At 41.7% G+C, this 17,898-nt stretch overlaps 1 protein-coding gene across 1 annotated transcript in view; it reads right to left on the bottom strand.

Annotated features, from left to right (window-relative positions):
• RPL37 (ribosomal protein L37) overlaps positions 1-17,898 on the bottom strand; it is a 346,904-nt gene that overhangs the window by 99,199 nt on the left and 229,807 nt on the right. The gene's annotated exons all lie outside the window — the stretch shown is intronic.

A 17,898-nucleotide genomic window follows, 5' to 3' on the forward strand; every position in this document is an offset into this window, starting at 1 on the left:
GTGGCTACGTGTTGGGTCTCTAATCCTCATGCCTTAGGCTGATATTTGTGTGCCTGAGGGAGAATTGCATGCCAAACCTGCTGCAAGTGCATCTACCTGCCTGTGGCCTGCATGCAGAGAGAGTCTGCCCATGCAGGTTTAATGTGCATGTCTCTGTATCCAAGGATAACTGCCTACATGACTTCTTGAACATCTGTATGAAGATGGCAGAAAAAATATATGTTGTGTTATATGGTTCAGGCAGTCTTTCAGCCTGACATCTTCCTTCTCAAGATTCCTACCAAGCAACTTCAGACTGCACACTGAGTACCTCAGGCTGACCCAGCTCCCCACCTGGAAGCATCTGGCAGCCTCAGTCTCTTGAGCAGCATCATACAACCATGTGTATCCACAAAAATAAAAGAGGATCTCCATTATGACTCCATGATTTACTCATTGCTGCTAAGTCCTCTGTAGCAGGCATTCAAGAAGTGGATCCAGCAGGTCATCCTGTGCTTTTTTTTTCTTGTAAGTCTACCTGTCACACAACTCTGAGTTTCCCATTCTTTTTTTAAAGTTGTCTTTAAAATATACTGTAGAAATCATATGAATGTACTTACCTGTCAAGGTAACTTGATAGCTTCATGAAATGGCCAACAAATAAGACAATCAACTGATGGCTCTGTCAAGGTCCACATAATTCTGCTGACCTGCTTTGAAAGCAGAAGACAAGAATAAAGGAACTTTAAATTCCCTGAGCAACTATTTACAAGTAACTGAGATCTTGGATTTCCAATAGGTTTGAAAAACAATGAAATTGCTCTGGAAACCAGCAGTGACTCCCTCAATTGCCCTTGAAAATCCCAGCCTAAGGTCTTGTTCCTGTTCCTGTTGAGGTAATTAAATTAATGACATTCAAGATAGGGCAACAGAGGGAAGTCTAGTCCAGACAACCAAACACAAGTTTAGGAACTAGAAATTACAACACCCAGTCCCATGCCTTCTTTTCTTTTGATGAGACAGTTACTTTTCTAGCCCTTTTCTTACCTATTTTTAGACTCAGGGCTTTATTTGCCTATTTAAAAAAAACAAAAAAGAAAGTAAAAGAAATTAAAAGATTTGTTCACCTCTAAATCCACTGCATGATCTTCAAGTTATTCATTTTCTTGTATAAAGACATAGCTGACAACCAGTTGTGTGTGTCATCACATGTTGCAGCACAGCTGAGAGCAGCCTGGACTTCCCTCCCTGCTCCCTACCAGTTGTGTGAGCTGCATGGAGAGACAAGACAACACAGGGCAGAAGAGGAAGGTATATCTGAAGAATTTTGCTCTGCACTTGTGAGCCATGAGGATACAGGATGCAAGGAGACTTCTGGTGGACGAAACTGGTGAAGATGCAAGGCTATGCTACCCTCTGGGGTTTAACTCCATAGCAAAGAGCTCTCATGTCTAACATACTGTGTTTAAGTCCCTGACGTGTCAACATTACTGCCAGTGCTTGGTCATGAGCAGCCCTGGCTCTCAGCTTCTGTATACATTCCTAGTACCTAACAACTCCAGCTAGGACTTTCATCTTTGTCCAATTTACAGTGCAGCAATGACCTGCTGCCATTACCCTCACTGGTCCCACACTCTCCATCCATCCATCCATCCATCCATCCATCCATCCATCCATCCATCCATCTATGCCTCCCTCCTTCCATCCCTCTCCCTCCAGCTCCCTTCACTCATGCATTCTATTGGCACAGAGGCATGGGAGCATCCTTGGCTGCCCTAGTTATGGTTGCTCCTCCACAGGCTGCTCCAGACTGTGGTTATATCCCTCTCTGCTGAAGCACCACAAGCTGCTTGACAGCCAAGCAGGGGACACATAGGCCTTCTAGTGACCATGAAAGGGATACTCCAAGTTCCTGTTTCTGTCATACAGTTGAGAGCAAATGTCACTCCAGTCTTCAAAAAGGGTAAGAAGGAGGAGCCAGGGTAACTACAGACTGGTCAGCCTCACCTCCATCCCTGGAAAGGCGATGGAAAGACTTATCCTGAATGCTGTCTCCAGGCATTTAAAGGACAAGAGGGTCGTTAGAATCATAGAATGGTAGGGTTGGAAGGGACCTTTACAGATCATCTAGTCTAACCTCTCAGCAGAAGCAGGTTCATCTAGATCAGGTTGCATAGGAACATGTCCAGGCAGCTCTTGAAGACCTCCAAGGAAGGAGATTCCACAGCTTCCCTGGGCAGTCTGATCCACTGATCCCTCACTCTCACAGTAAAATATTTTTTTCTTGTGTTTAAATGGAACTTTTTATGTTCCAGCTTCATCCCATTACCTCTTGTCCTGTCACTAGATACAACAGAAAAAAGGGATGCCCCAGTCTCCTGATACCCACCATTTAGATATCTGTAAATATTAATAAGATCCCCCCTCAGCCTTCTCTTCTCTAGACTAAACAGCCCCAGTTCCAGAAGCCTTTCCTCATATGAAAGATGTTCCAGTCCCCTGATCATCTTGATGACCCTGTGCTGGACTCTCTCCAGAAGGTCTCTGTCCCTCTTGAGCTGAGGAGCCCAGAACTGGACACAGGACTCCAGATGAGGCCTCACAGGGCAAAGTAGGTGGGAAGCAGAACCTCCCTTGACCTGCTGGATGCACTCTTCTTGATGCATCCCAGGATGCCATTGGCCTTCTTGACCACGAGGGCACATTGCTAGCTCATGTTCAGTTTATTATCAGGACTCCCAAGTCTCTCTCTGCAGAGCTGCTCTCCAGCAGGTCAACCCCCATTAGAAGCAGACAACATAGCATTACTAAAGGGAAGTCATGTTTGACCAACCTGATAGCCTTTTATGGAAATATAACATAGTGAATAGATGGTGGTAGTGCAGTGGATGTGGTTTATCTTGATTTCAGCAAAGCATTTTACACTGTCTCCCACAGTATGTTTTTGTCCAACGTGCCTAAGAAAGACAAAAAGAGCTCCTTGCAGCAGTAGCATGTCAAGCACTTGGTTTGATATCAAGAATGAGACATTCCAGTCCAATTCTCTAGTCTTCTGCATGTAATGGAAAAGGTCATGTTTGTGAATCAAATCATGAAAGAATAGTTGTGCAAGGAATCATTTAAAGTCATTGTAAAAGTCTTGCAAGACTTTAACCATAAAGTTTGTACAATGTGCACAGGTGCAGCTGGCTAAGGTGCTTATAGGAGGTACAATAGGTTGTGCATGAGCTGATAAGAGCCAAGAGAAGAGTTCATGAGCAGGCCACTAGAGGAAGACTACTGACTTCATCCCAGCAACCACCCTACGACTATCAGGAGACAGAAGCATACCCCCTAGTAACAAGATGGGCACATGCGCAGCGTACACCAGGGAGCGATGCACCTGACCGATAAGGACTGTATAAAAGGACTGTGATATGGGAAGGGGGGTCGTGTGCCTTTGGTGGAGCAGAGTCTCCCGGCCGCCCAGCGCTGTTTTGCTTATTTGCCGCTTGCTTCATAAATTTGATCCATGAGTCACTTAAATTGGCTTGTGAACTTTATCACAGCAACTTACAACATGCACAATGCCATGAGACTAAAAGTCACTACAAAATTCTCTGCATAATTCTGGAAGCTATTTATTTAATTCATCTAGAAGGCCAAGAGCTTTTTCTGATTGTTTGGAAAAAGTGTAAATAAAAAACAAAAAGTAGCAGGAGCTTCACATATATACAAATTCTCAAGTAACTTGGTCTTTTAAATTAATGTCCTTCTTCACTGTAAAAATTGTATTTATTTAATTCAAAATCCAATCTTAGCTACACAAAGGGAACATCAGTGGAAAAGTTCCTCAGAGCTTAACTCTGTTAAACACTACGATTTACACATTTTTGTTAAGAGCAGTCTTTGCACAACCGATACTTTCAATGTGCAGAAAAAGCAGCCGTGAAAATTGAAAAGCAGCTTCATCTTAAATTGTTGATTTGCATTGTCAAGTCCTGTTTGCAAGCTCTAACTTAGGACTTGGGCTTTATTAAAAAGAAAGCAGTGGGAAGATGACAAACATGTGAAAGCAGCAGAAGCCCTGTTTACTCTCTTCACCAGCAAACAGATTCCTCTTCTGTCCACCCAGGAAGGATGGTGTTCCTTCTATGTTCATCTGCTTCTATTTCTGGTTTTAAACTGCCAATTTGTCATCATCAGGCTAAATTTCAGTTAAATTTTATAAAAAATAAGACCATTTAGTTGAACCCTTCCAAAGCTGAGAACCTACTTGATATGCTTTTCTTTGGACAGAGTGCTATGGTAGCCCAGGGTACCAGCTCTTAATAAATTGTTACCAGTAAAACCCAAAGCCTGAATTTCTTTTATCTTAAGTACTCTGTGATGGCTGGCTGTGTGGTCCATGTCCTCCTTCTGCAGTAAATGCAAGGAGCCTTAATCCTTACTAAAAAAGCAAATGAACTTCAGCATGAGCTGGTGACGTGTTATATAGCAGCCCACATTAATTTTCACTAGCTTTAAGATATAGCAGCTTTGCCTTGCTGCATTTAAAAGAGCAGGGAGATAATTGCCCTAACGATTCCTTTACTTTAAACTTTGATTTTATTGTATGCAAGCTGAAATCCCAGCATTCAGGTTATGTGGTCACTGTTTATGACGGTGCTGCTGGATTCTGCAAGCCACTTTTTGAAAGAAGTTCCCCCTCCCTTCCTTGATCCATGCAGATCAATTGTGCGCTTGTACAAAAACGTTTGGCCAAGTTTAGCTTGCACATTTAACTGTTCTAGCAAGGAGAATACAGACTACCTGATTTTCTTTTAGAGTACATTGTCTGTGTAAACAGACGTATGGAGTAATAATCATATTACAAAAAAGCACCTCATCTGACCACATTAGAGCTTTAGTAATGCAGTAATTCAGGCCCACGACAAACCTGTATCTAAAAGGTTTGATTAATTGGAGCTCTGCTACTTTGTGCAAATCCATGAATTGTGGGTATGCTTACCTATCTGTATAACTGCATAGTTAATCATCCCAAAGCATTCAATGTGGAAGATGTTTTTTCATCTGGAAAAGGCTATTGAGGTCTTTATTTTGTCTAACACAGAACATGAAGATACAATCACTTGTTAGATTGGACTATGGAGACAAGGCATGCCAGTTGGTCTGACACTAAGCCCTGTGACAAGCTACAGCTACAGCTAATAAAGTACTCCTGGCTTTCCACTCTGCTGTAAATTATAAGCACAAATCTGCCACCACAAAAAAAAACCCCAAAAAACTGCTACACAAATGCAGGCTGGGCAAATAGCCAGGCAGTCTAATGAAAATCACTACATCAAACAGATGAATGAAGGCATAGCAGGATCTCTTTCTCCAAGACCATATTTTCAGTATCTGATAATACTGCCTATCCAAGGATATTAGGAAGGATTAAATATGGAAGTAGATGAACCTGAGTTGCTCTGTGAGACCACGACAATAAACCAGTGAGGTGCTCAAGGGTGAGCTATCCAAGCAGAGTTTACCTTCAAATCCATGTAATGTGAATTAAGTTTTTTCCTATTCATCACTAGATAGGTGCCATTGGATTTTTTTATCTGCATAGATTGCATGACATTAATGAACAAAGACCACATGCATCACATAAATCAAACACAAGTGGCTTAGTAAACCTCTCTTCCTTTTAATCTGAATGCTGTGAGGGAATAATGGCTCTGCTGAAGCCCTGTGACCTCCTATTTGACTGCAGATCATTTTGAAACATTACACTCCACTTCCCATCAAAAGTAGCAACTTTTCCTTCAGTTATGAAGCAATAGCTCTTAAGCATCCTCCTAGCCCTGAACTGTTTGTATATTTAGTAACCTTCAATAGATTTATTTTTCATTAACTTGTCTAGTCTCCCTTTGAGCTGACGACAACATTAAAAACTCACCCCAGCATCCCATAGCAAGGAGCTCCCATGTATAACTACACTGAAGGTGAACACTCCCCCTGCCCCGCCCTGCCCCCCCAAAGTTTTGTTTGCTCTGATTTTGTCTCCATCAAGATTCAGATGATGGCTTCTCTCATTTGTGGGCCAACAGTTGCTGTGCACACATTCCATGCCTGTCAAGGTTTCATAGACATCTATGATACATCCTCGCATCAGCCCCTTCTCCAGTCTGAAGAGCCCTGACCTAAGTCCTTCCTGAAGTGGAAGTTAGCTGCAACTTTGCTCATCCTTGTTGCCCCTCTCTGAGTCTTTTTCAGATCTACCACAGGCTGATTAAGACTGGCTAACCAAACAGCACTCAGTACTAGAGATGCAGAGGCTACTTAGATGAACTCTTAAAAATGTGCTCTGCTTTTGTTCCCGTTTTTCTCCCCAAGATTGCCACTCTGATTTGCTTTTTTGTCCACCAAAGCAAATGACTTTCATTGCTTCATTATTTGTAGTTTCTTTCAGTGCTGATGCTAACAGTCAAAAGGTAAATAGATGACAAATATCTGTTTCTCAACAGCCCAGAGAATTGGCTACAGCCATTCACTGTCTGTATCCACTGATAATCACATACCTAATTTCAGTTAAAATATAAACCCAGGTATCTGTTCTTCCAATAATGCAACGCCAAAGGGATTATTAAAATGTATCAGACACTTTGGGAGCTTGTGGTGACTCTCTATGAGCTACAAAGTACATCCAGTATGTTTTATTACTGACATCTTCTCATGCTTTCCAGTTTTTAATGCTGTAATTAGAAGAAGAGCAGAGCTGCATTTTATGAGGTGGAAGATACATGACATTAGAAAAGGAATTCACTCAGATTTTGGGTCAAGTCTTTTACTGAACATTGGCAAATCTTTCCATTACTGCAGGGAAATAAATGGTGATTTGCTATGAAGAAAGCAATACAAAAAAAACTTTTTGCAAGGTCTCTGATGACTCTGGTCATACAAGTGCCAGGCTGACATGCACAGCACTAGAGAAAGACAAAAGCATTAAACCCCGGCTGGTGTCACTGCTGTCAACTGCAATGCTTTATCTACAGGCTGGAGCTGCACTGAGGCAGGCAGGACTTGGAAGCTCATGAATAAGAAATTCGTTCAGGTATCACCCAGCAACATAATGCACCACACCTCCTGGATTTGAATGCAAACTGAGAGATGGGTTTCACGATTTTTTCTGAGTTACTGGAAAAACAATGCCAGAAGATATAGATAACTGGCTACAGAGGCTTTTGTACTCCAAGGCAAAGATCTATTCTGGCTCCTTCATCCATGCAGTAAGCAATATATTTAAAATACATCTCACCTCATGCCCCACAATTCGTCCTTGCAAACTGTACAAGGCTTATTTTAAGATCTTGACAAGTTTCAGAATTGTAATAGCTGCTCAGGCAATGGAAGTGGTTTGGTCATCCAGTATGTTTGCTGGTGAGGATGATGCTTTTTCACCTGTGCAAAGTGTACAGGAACAAGAAAACAGACTACATCTGCATAGATTGCTCAGTGTTAATGAGGGAAGATCACATGCATCACGTAAATCAAACACAGGCTTTTTTTAAAAATCTCTCTTAATCTCCTGAAGTTCTGCGAGCTCCTATCTGCCTGCAGATTGTTGTTCGGTTGTAACATTTTTTCATTTTCATGGCTCAAGTTGGCTCAAACGTGGTTATTTGAAGGTGAAGGTGCTCAGGTATGTCTTTCAGGCCACAGTGGCTGGGCTGAATCTGCATGATCAACCACGGAGAGTATTTACGTCTGCATCTCTCAAAACACCTGGGGCATTTGCTGTTGCATTCTGTGAGGCAGAAAACCCAGCCCTTTTCCATGTGATGCCTCCTGAAGCAATAACTCTCCTTGCAAGTGAACAAAGCTTCCCCCTGCCCTATTCTTAGATTTTTCTGCTTTCTCATGGCATGCTTCCCCCAAAACACTTTTTTTTTCCCACACCACAGCTTCCCAGGACATCCTGTTTGGAGCCATATTGTGAAATTCAAGCCCATGTTTCAGTCTTTTTCCAGTTGACCAGTTCCTTCTGCGATTTGTGTTTCCCTAGGCATACTCCTCTCTATCAGCACCAGAGTAAAATTCTCCTCATCTCCTAAGAGTTGCATATTTTAAGCTGGCTGCCCTCATTTCTGGGCAGGACTGCTATCTAGTAATAACCGTATGAAAACTGAGTATCACTTCCACCATTTTAAAGGAGAGGTTAGAATTTTTGTTGATTGATACTGATACAAATTAAAGCATACATTTATTGTAAAATAATTTCCACTGAATGAGTGAGATCCCCAGCTCTAAGAACAGTTTCCTGAATAGTGCAATAGTTTCCCAACCTTTTTGGAACGTGAGATCTTTGCAGTAAAAATCAGTAAGCTTTCCTCTTTGTAGATTAATTCAATAACTAGCTTTTTCAAAGCTGGAAAAAATTCATTTAAAAGCCAGAAGACTTGCTTTTTTCCTGCTTATGGATGGAAAAAAAAAAAAAAAAAAGTACATACACCTTTTTTGGGGGCCTTTCAGTCCTATTAAAAAAATATATATATAAAAATTATTCTATTCAAATCCTTAATTTTACATGAAACTTTTTTTATTCAGTAAATTCCTTTTCCATAGATTTCAGTTCTGACACAGATTTTCTTTGGGATTCAGCACATTTATCTGCATTTAATTGACAAAACTTTCATTAGTCATGGTGCTGATTTTATATGTGTTCATTCTACCATCTTCAGGATATATCATGAAAAAACTCAAAAAACCAACTTTATACATAAGAAATGGGTTTTTTCTATTTCTTCAGAAAATAAAAGAGGAACCAACAATCTACATGAATATGTATGCTAAAACAGTCATTAGAAGATTAGTTTAGCAAGGACATACCAATATGCTATTCCACCTAGCTGCTAAATCAGATCTTAATTGTAAGGGTTAACCTGTCTTTAGACAACAAAAAGCCACAATGAAAAAAAGAAAAGCAAGACTGAAATTCATTGTCTAAATCTCTGTTTGTACTTGAAGATTTAAACCTGATCAAGACCACTTATTTAAGTTACTTTGGTTTCAATCAATACATTCACAATGGAATTATTTTCTTCCTCAGAAATTTCACAGTTGCTGGGAGAAAAAAAAAAAAATCAAAAAATAAATTACTAATGCCAGAAACTGAAGCTAGGGCACTAAGGAGTAAGAAACTGGGTGAAAAATGTGGAAGTCTTATCACTTACACTCTGTCTATGCCCACAAACTGTTTTTTTCCATAAAATGTATTTAAAATTGACCTTCTGAGATAATTGTTTTAACTGAACTCTCTTATCAAATTAAAAACATGTAAATCATAAAAAAGAGTAAAACATTTTCTTTTTTTTCCTCTTCATAAATCCAGTGATTTAACATAATTACTTTCTGCAAACAGAACCATTTACTAAATACCTGTCTTTCCTAGTGTTACACATGCTTTCTTAAAGGCATTAGCATCTCAGCTGACTGTGTTCTTGTGTATCGTCAGACCAGTATATTAATGGCAAGGACAGAGGCAACCTGTATTTGGAATAAAGTAGCTATTGCAACAGCAGGATAAAGTTGGCCTGCTGATTCTTCTATTACAGTAGTTTAGGGGGAAAAAAGAAAGACAAGAAAAGAGAACCACTTTTGCAATGAGGAAAATTCATTCTGTATACTGAGCAAACCACAGGCTCCAGTTGGTAAGACAGCAAGCTCCAGTTGGTAAGACAGTACCTGTGGGATTGGAAGAGGAGCCCCCCTTGGCAATGTTCATATTTCATAGCATCATTTTCTGCAACCTTGGCAGCCTCCACATGGCTCCTTGGCTTCAAATTGGGCGAAGTAAGAGGGCATGAAGTATGCAGTCAGAGCACTTGGGCTGGGTTTGCACATGACTCGGTAGGATAGACAGGCTAAAAAGATCTGCCCTGTAAAGTAACACTTCTGGCCTCATGTCATGGCTTGACATGACAGCCTTTTCTGGTAAGGGGGAAGGGGCTGTAAAGATGGCTCCTGTAAAAAAGTTGCTCTCAACTCTCCCCAGCTCTGAGCCAGACCCACTTCTGGGGCTGAGCCAATTAGACAACTCTACTGTCACTTTTTAAGAAGAAGCCAGAAGAGGAGGTTTCTTCCTCCATCTTCCTCCATCTTCTTTCCTTCTTCTGCCCCTTCTTCTTCTGGCTGGTGGTGGTGCAAGGAGTAGGAACAGTGAGAGAAACAACCATGCAGACTCCAAGGTCAGTGATGAAAGAGAGGAGGAGATGTTCTGGAGCAGAGACTCCCCTGCATTCTATGGAGAGAACTGGTGAGGCTGGGATTTATTTTCCTTTCTTTAAAGATCCTGCATCAGCAGTAGAGACTCATTTTGATAATGAGCCCGCATCGGGGCAGAGACTCATTTTGCTAAAGCTGGCCCTGAACCGGGGGCAGTGATTCACTTCATTAAAGGCCCCGAGCCAGGGACAGTGACTATGGCCAGAGGAGGCCATGTCCCGTGAGAGAGACCCAATATCCACAGCTGGAACTGTGGGGAGGAACCCACGACAAAGCAGCTCATTAAACTTATGCCCAGAAGAGGCCTTATCCCAAGAGAGGGACCCTGTAACTGCAGAAACTGCAACCGCAGTGAAGAATCCACGCCAGAGATATTCACCAAGGACTGTGTCCCGTGGGGGGTACCCTGTATCGGCAGAAGCCACAGCTGTTGGGAACAACCCACACCAGAGAAGTTTGTTAAGGACTGTGTCCTGGGGGAGGAACCCCATGTTGGAGCAGGGGAAGAATGCCAGGAGTCATCCTCATCTGAGAAGACAGAAGCGGCAGAGCCCACCTGTGAGAGACTGACCACATCCCCCACTCCCTGCCCCTCTGAGCCATCGAGGGGGGAGGAGGTAGAGATATTGGGAGCAGTGAGCTGGGCCCGGGAAGAAAGGAGGGATGGGGGAGGGAGATCTTAAAGTGCTGGTTGTAATTTTCTCATCATCTACTCCCTTTTTGCTTTTATTCCGTTCTGTTTCTTGTAGAATAAACTTTCCCACTTTCCTCTCTAAGTCGAGTACTGGAGTCTGTTTTGCCCGGAACTGTAATTGGCAGCGAGCCCTCCCTGCCCTTGTCTCAATCCACAACAACCTTGCTTATCTTTTTACTCCCATTTTGCTGGGGCCTCTGCCATCCTAATGAGGGTGGGGGTGAATGGAGGCACCGAGCGAAAGACTGTCGTGGTGCTGCTGTGCTAGCTGGGCCAAACCACGACACCTCACTAGGAAGAAAAAGCAGCGAGAACATCAGACTCCAAGCTATGGCCATACAGAAAGGCTTTAGCTTCTAGTGTGCCATACTCCAACTTTGCAGGATGCTGCAAAGCCCAGCTTTGTTGGCCATGCTCCTGGGCACAGATAGCCCTTGGTGGGGGCTTGCCTGCATTCCACTAGAAGGAACAGGTCCCCAGACCCCTCAGGAGTCACCTGGGAAATGATGGATAAATCTCATCTGCTGTCCAGCATGTCTTAGAGCCAGGCTTGAGGCAGCAGTTGGTCTGCTCTACTAGCGCGTGCTAGCAAGCTGAGTTTGAAGGAGCAGTAATCATTCCTCACCAGGCCTGAGTGGGCTGTGGGCAGCATTACTGAGAGGACCTAGGGGAGCAGTGGAACAGATGAACATTTCAGAGGCCTAGTTTCTGCCTTCTGCCTTCCTTCTTACAAGACCACAGATTGGCAGTGATTTGAAGGGACCTCTAGAGATTATCCAGTCCAATCTGCTGCTAAAGTAGGTCCCCTTGATCAGGTCACACAGGAACGCATCCAGGCAGGTTTGGAAAACCTCCAGAGAAGGAGACTCCACAGACTCTCTATGCAGCCTGTGCCAGGGCTCCATCACTCTCACAGAAAGTTTTTCCTCGTGTTCAAGTAGAATTTTCTGTGTTCTAGCTTATGCCTATTACCCTTTGTCCTGTTACTGAGCACTACAGAAAAAAAAACTTGGCCCCATCTTCTCAATACCCATCCTTTACCTATTTAGAGGTATTGATAAGGTTCTCCCTCAACCTTTTCTTCTTCAGGCTAAACAGCCCCAGCTCTGGCAGCCTTTCCTTAGCAGGGAGATGGTCCAGTCCCCTGATCATCTCGGTAGCCACATAGAAACTACTCACGCAGCAGTGCCAGAACGAGGCAGTCCATGGGCCCCCGAACCCCGTGGCACAGCCTGGGCCTAACATCTTCCTCCACTCCGTACCACAACACTGCCTTTAAGAAGTGTCCTACATATAAAATATTGAATGGAGCAATGAAGCCATAAACCAAGAGCACAGGTAATAGAGCTTTATTAGATGTTTCACTGCATACAAAGAAACTGGATTTTATATTACTCCTTTTTTTTGTTTTTACATTAAATACACATTTTTGTCATAAAAACTCACATTCACTATTCAGAACTGTAGGCATTTTTAACACAACATTTATTAAAGGACTATTGAATAGATCCTAAAAAGAGAAGGTGCAGTTTTGTGAACCTTTGTGGGCACAACACACAGGGAGCTCCATGTCTTCAGTATTACACAATCTTCTCTGGAGAAAAGTCATTCAAATTCATTAATGCTCATTGGGAATAATAAGGCTTCTGTACAGAGACCATGAACAGAGTCAGGAGGCAATGTGGCAATAACATCCTTATGATCACCTACAAGATCCTACAGCTACTGATGACTGAGGCAGCCAAAAACTTAACAACTGTCTTTGCAAGCCCAGATCCTATTTTCTTTTTGGGTTTGTTCTATGGGGTTTTTTGGGCTGGGTTTTGGGGTTTTTTTTGTGATTTTTTTGGTAGTTGTTTATATTTTATTTTTAATCACATTTTTAAATTTCAATAACAATCACACATAAACCCAGGATTCTGCTTTAAGGATCCCAGCTTCACAGCTAGATTAACTTCAGCTGAGGAATCCCTCACAATCAAATCGGCTTTTGCAGGACCCAGAGCTGAGGAAAGAGACAAGTCATCTCACTGCTGGGAGATAAGCATGAGTGTACCTCTAACTTAGGAGATACTGGAGAGAGAAAGTTTGTAACTGGGCTCTCATCAGACAAGATGAGGTCCACCTAAGAGGAAACATGAATATAACGTGGAAGTGTGGAAACAAACCATCCCCAGACATCAGATGTGGGCCACTGCCATCTTTAAGCCCCATACTTAACATCTAATAAGAACTTGTGGATTGCTGTGGTATATTAAGGATCACACACTTGTAATACTCACTTTGAGCAGCATTTCTCACAGCTGGCAGCTAAAGGGATGCACACACAGAAGCTGAGATAAGGAGCACTGAGGCAAATGAGAAGCATAGTAAGATGCATCTTATCTAGACAAAGATAACAGAAGAATGTTTGAAATCAGACCTTTGTCTTCCCTCAGTCATTGTTCTGGTGAGCAGTGACTGAATCTGACCGTACACAAGGGTCAGACCGTACATAGGGCAGAAATGTTCTGCCTACTCCTGTCTGAAGGCCAGGCACAAGGTGTACTCTCTCTGTTCAGTGCATCTTTCAGAATTACCCTTGGCCATCAGGCAGAGGCATCTCAGGCAGAAACCATGAAGGGAGAGCTAGACCTGGCTGTGGGAATGGCAGACAAGTCACACCTGTGGGCAATGCCGAGATTCACAGCTAAAGCACTAGGTCCTGTAAGCCACTGGGAAATTATTATAGCTTTTTTAGTTAAAGCTGCCATAGCTCCTCAAAGCAGAATGCCCTATGGGGCAGGCCAGGCCAGGCTGCTCAGCCTCTGACGTTTATCATGTTTACATAAGGATTCTTACAATCCAACCCAGACTGGAGCACAGTTCAAAGCTCATCCTGACAACATACAGTCAAGTTCCAGCCCATGACAGGAGCACTACTACACAGAGCTTCCAGGCACCTCCTCAAAGCCAGGGCATCACCACCCTCCCATCAAAATCGTATCCCAGATGGTGAATTTTAGGCCATTCAATCACAGTTCCCTCTGGCATTGGCAGGAGCTGTGCACAGACATAATGTAACACATGTCACTCTGGAAGCCACATCTTTGCCACTTTGTACAGTCAAGGTAATTGTTCAGGCAAATATCCCATTCTTTATTTAACAATATGTAAGTGAGCTCCAAGTAACTTCAAGTTTAACTCCTCAGTGCCAGAAAGTGAGGAGGTCAGCCTCAGTAATGTTAAAAATCAGAACTGATAACCATGGGATTTAAACAAGAGTATACAAATGTATTAAGGCAGGCTACATAACTGCCCTTTTCCTTTAGGATTATTTCCTTGTACACTGTAGACAATCCATACTCCTGTACACATACAAACCTACATAACAGTAGCACAGTAAGAACTAAATAGATTACTGAACTCCAATGTACTTGTAATAAATACACTGTGCACACTGTATAGCATATTTTAACCTCATCATTGAGTAAACATACACAATTCAGAACAACGTTGACTGTATATAACACAGAAGCTACCACTAAGATACGGCAAATACATCATATATACTATTAGCTTTTACTTCACTGAAAATGAGTTTAGAAGTTTAAAATGGTGTTAACTGAACTCTTGTGATTCCCAAATAGCCTACTCAGTTGCTAATACCTAGTGCTCCATACACTATATTCAGCATAAAAAGCACTGGAGCTGTGTGTTCAGGGCACTTCACTTTTTTTGATACTGTGAAGTTAAGGTACACAATTTTAAACTTCCTTTGCAACACAGCGTATACATACTATGCACCATCTCTTCCCTCTCAGCCCAGGGTAACAGTTTAGTAACTACCTTGAAGTTAGTAGAAAGGGTTTAGATTTGTATCAGTATGACAGAAAGACTTAGCCCAGCATACAGGATCATACATTTCCTCTCATGCATGTATGAATATGTATATACACATGTGTGTATGTTTAAAAGAATGGCTTGGAAATGGCAGGACCTACAGAACCAGTAACATAAGAATGGCAAAGGAACACAAATAACTGTGATTTTAAAACTAGGCTCCTGTGGTTTGGTTCTGATGTTACACTTCTTCACATAAGGCAGGAGTCAGAACCCAGGACAAGTTGCTATTTGGTCCAAATCACTGCAGGTCAGACTGATGCTGAATAAAGACATCTCAGCTTGTGTAAACTGAAAAATTGAGCCAGGAGGGTTTACATCAGCTGAGACAATATACACATCTTGTGCTGTGCAGTCACCATTTTTCAAGTATGACTGAAAAGAAAGGGCTAAGTAATCATGTGAAAATGTCAGAAAACAATACTACTTGATGACTATACAGTGAACATATCAAGGGTGAAAAATGAACACGGGAAGAAAATAAATGCCTTGGCAGAGAATGACATGACAGTTTGAGTAAACAGATCCTCATGAAGATCAATAGCGTAGACAGCTGTTTTTCCTTTGATGGGCTGATTACAGTCATCTCACTTCCCATGCAAGATTCCTCATAATACACATGTAAAAACGTCCTAGATTGGGTCAGAACAACTCATCTGACCTAATCTCACAAGCACATTTCTGGTTGAAATCAAAAGAGAGTTTTACCTGCATATAGGTGGCAAAACTGGGCTCTTGAATGGTCCAGTTGTGCTGCATAGTCCTTTCTGGCGTGTTCTTTTCTGGTGAAATCTCCCAAACAACATCACCAGGGAGTGTATCCCTATCAGAACTTAAAAGTTTCAGTGCCTCACAGATGAAATCACCAGAAAAGTGTTGATATTCCCCATACACACTTTTTTGTTTTAGTAATTAAGGCAAGTTTATTTACCTGTCCCCAACAAAGTGCTGTGCTTCTCCAACAGAAAGGAGACCAACAGCTAAATGAAAACATAATTTTCTGACCAAAATTTAACATTTTGCTAAGTTTTTTTTTCCCCATTAATGGAGAAACTATATGGTCTGACTATTATCCTTCTTGTCAGAGGATTTTTTTTTTTTTTTGCTTTGATTTTATTTTCCAGCACCCCAAATCACAATTAGAACAAAACCAACGCTAAGCGAACACTTTGTAACAATGCTAACAAGCTCAGGATAGCTATTTATTCATAAATACAAGCGCGCGCGCGCGCACACACACACACACACACACACACATACACTTATAAAGACAGCAGAACATTTGTTTCAAGTACACCTCTGTGCAAGCGGAAAAGCTCAGTGTGTCTGCTGTGTGTTTGAGAGAGAGGGTCCCAGGAGGAACTTGGTGGTGTTGATGTACTCAAGGATTCAGATTATTATATTAAAAGGACAGGTTAACCCTCTCGACTATACTTCAGCATCTGAAGGACAGCAGGACAAATTTGGAAGTAAACAAATCCAGCTAACACAAAAAATCGAAGGAATATTTCACACCACATGGCCAATATATAAGCAAACATTTGCATGACTCTATGTGGGACACCCACATAGGGTGGGTACAAAAAACCCCATATGCTCATGTTTCATTTTGTGTGTCTCTTACATGAATTTTGCTTGGAGAGCCTGTGGAAACTGGAAACAAAGTGCATCAACCCACTCCGTATCTTACTTAGTTGTGGGTGCAAGCATTAGAATCCTACCTCATTGTTCAATCCAAAGATGGGCTGTGACTCAGTAAATTTTTGAGGCAGTTCAGTTTAATGCTGTAAAAAACCTAACTGGCTTAAATCACAGATTCTACTGGTGATGAATCTTATGGTCCTAACCTATACAGAAAAAACTGCAACTGAAGGAGGCATCCTAAGTTTGTAACAACTGGACAAGTTTTTTTTTCAATCAAGTTTATAATATTCCTGTCCAGAAACCAGAATATTGTTATGCAAATGTGCATGGATATCTTTTTGTCATATACATACATTTAAATGTGTCATTATACTACACATACACATAAATGTTTCTTTATAGTACACACATGCACACACTTTATCCAAGGCACCCTCTCAGTACAAAATAGCAGCAAGTATTCGTTTTATTTCACTTCTTCCTAGACTAAAAACAACAAAACCCCTATAACCACCGCATAACCCATCCGTTTGATAAGACTATTTTTGTGTTTCTAAACTCTGGCAGTAGATGTATTCCTTGTCATCAAATAGAAACAGCAAAGGACTGCATGATGCCATTCTCTTCTCTCACTCAAGCAAAAGTTCTAGGAATATCAATGGAAACTTGACCTTAGTCTTATCCTAGAAAGCCCTGCAATATTTCAAAGAGCATTTTCCTTGTAAGACACTATAGCATCTACTGTTTTGCACAGATGAGATGTTTTGCTTTCCAAAGTTGTGTGCCAGTGTATTGATGTGTCCAGGAGATATGACTGATTGCACTGTATCCAGTTAGGTGTCATACAGTAGCAATGCTGTTGTTCTATAAATAACTATTTTTTTCACATAATTGAGCTTTAGATATGTTTCATTAAAAGTAGGATGATCAGTGATCATGTTGCTAGAACAGTGCCACTAAACAGACCTCCATCCCTCTGTTATGCAGTACTACATCCCAGAAACAATTTAAGGACGACAGAGCATTGTTATTAGCTAGAGATTGAAATGCTACACTTTTAGTACAGAAATTTTTCACTGACGAAACTCGCACTGATTTCTTTGTAATCAGCAAAGAACTGTTACATTTGTAGCTGCCTTAGAGAGAAGCTTAGACTGCACTCATTTTTTTATGTGCAGCTTTACTCCTGCAGAAAGCAGCTTTCCACTATGGGACAAAATCCTGCCCACCTTACAGTACACATAATTTACTGATCCTATGCCCAATCCATGCTAAACACAGGAAATTTTCCTACTAAATTGAGTGGACGTTGGATCAGGATCTTTGGTAAGATTAATCCTGGGAGGAAGTGGTGCCCCAAGCTGGTCTAACTTTGTTCCTGGTAGAATCACGGCAAATACACACTGGCAGCTTTTTTTTTCAGAGTTAGGTCAACATCACATATCTGCTGA

The sequence above is a fragment of the Colius striatus genome, chromosome Z (assembly GCF_028858725.1).
Source record: "Colius striatus isolate bColStr4 chromosome Z, bColStr4.1.hap1, whole genome shotgun sequence".
NCBI lineage: Eukaryota > Metazoa > Chordata > Aves > Coliiformes > Coliidae > Colius > Colius striatus.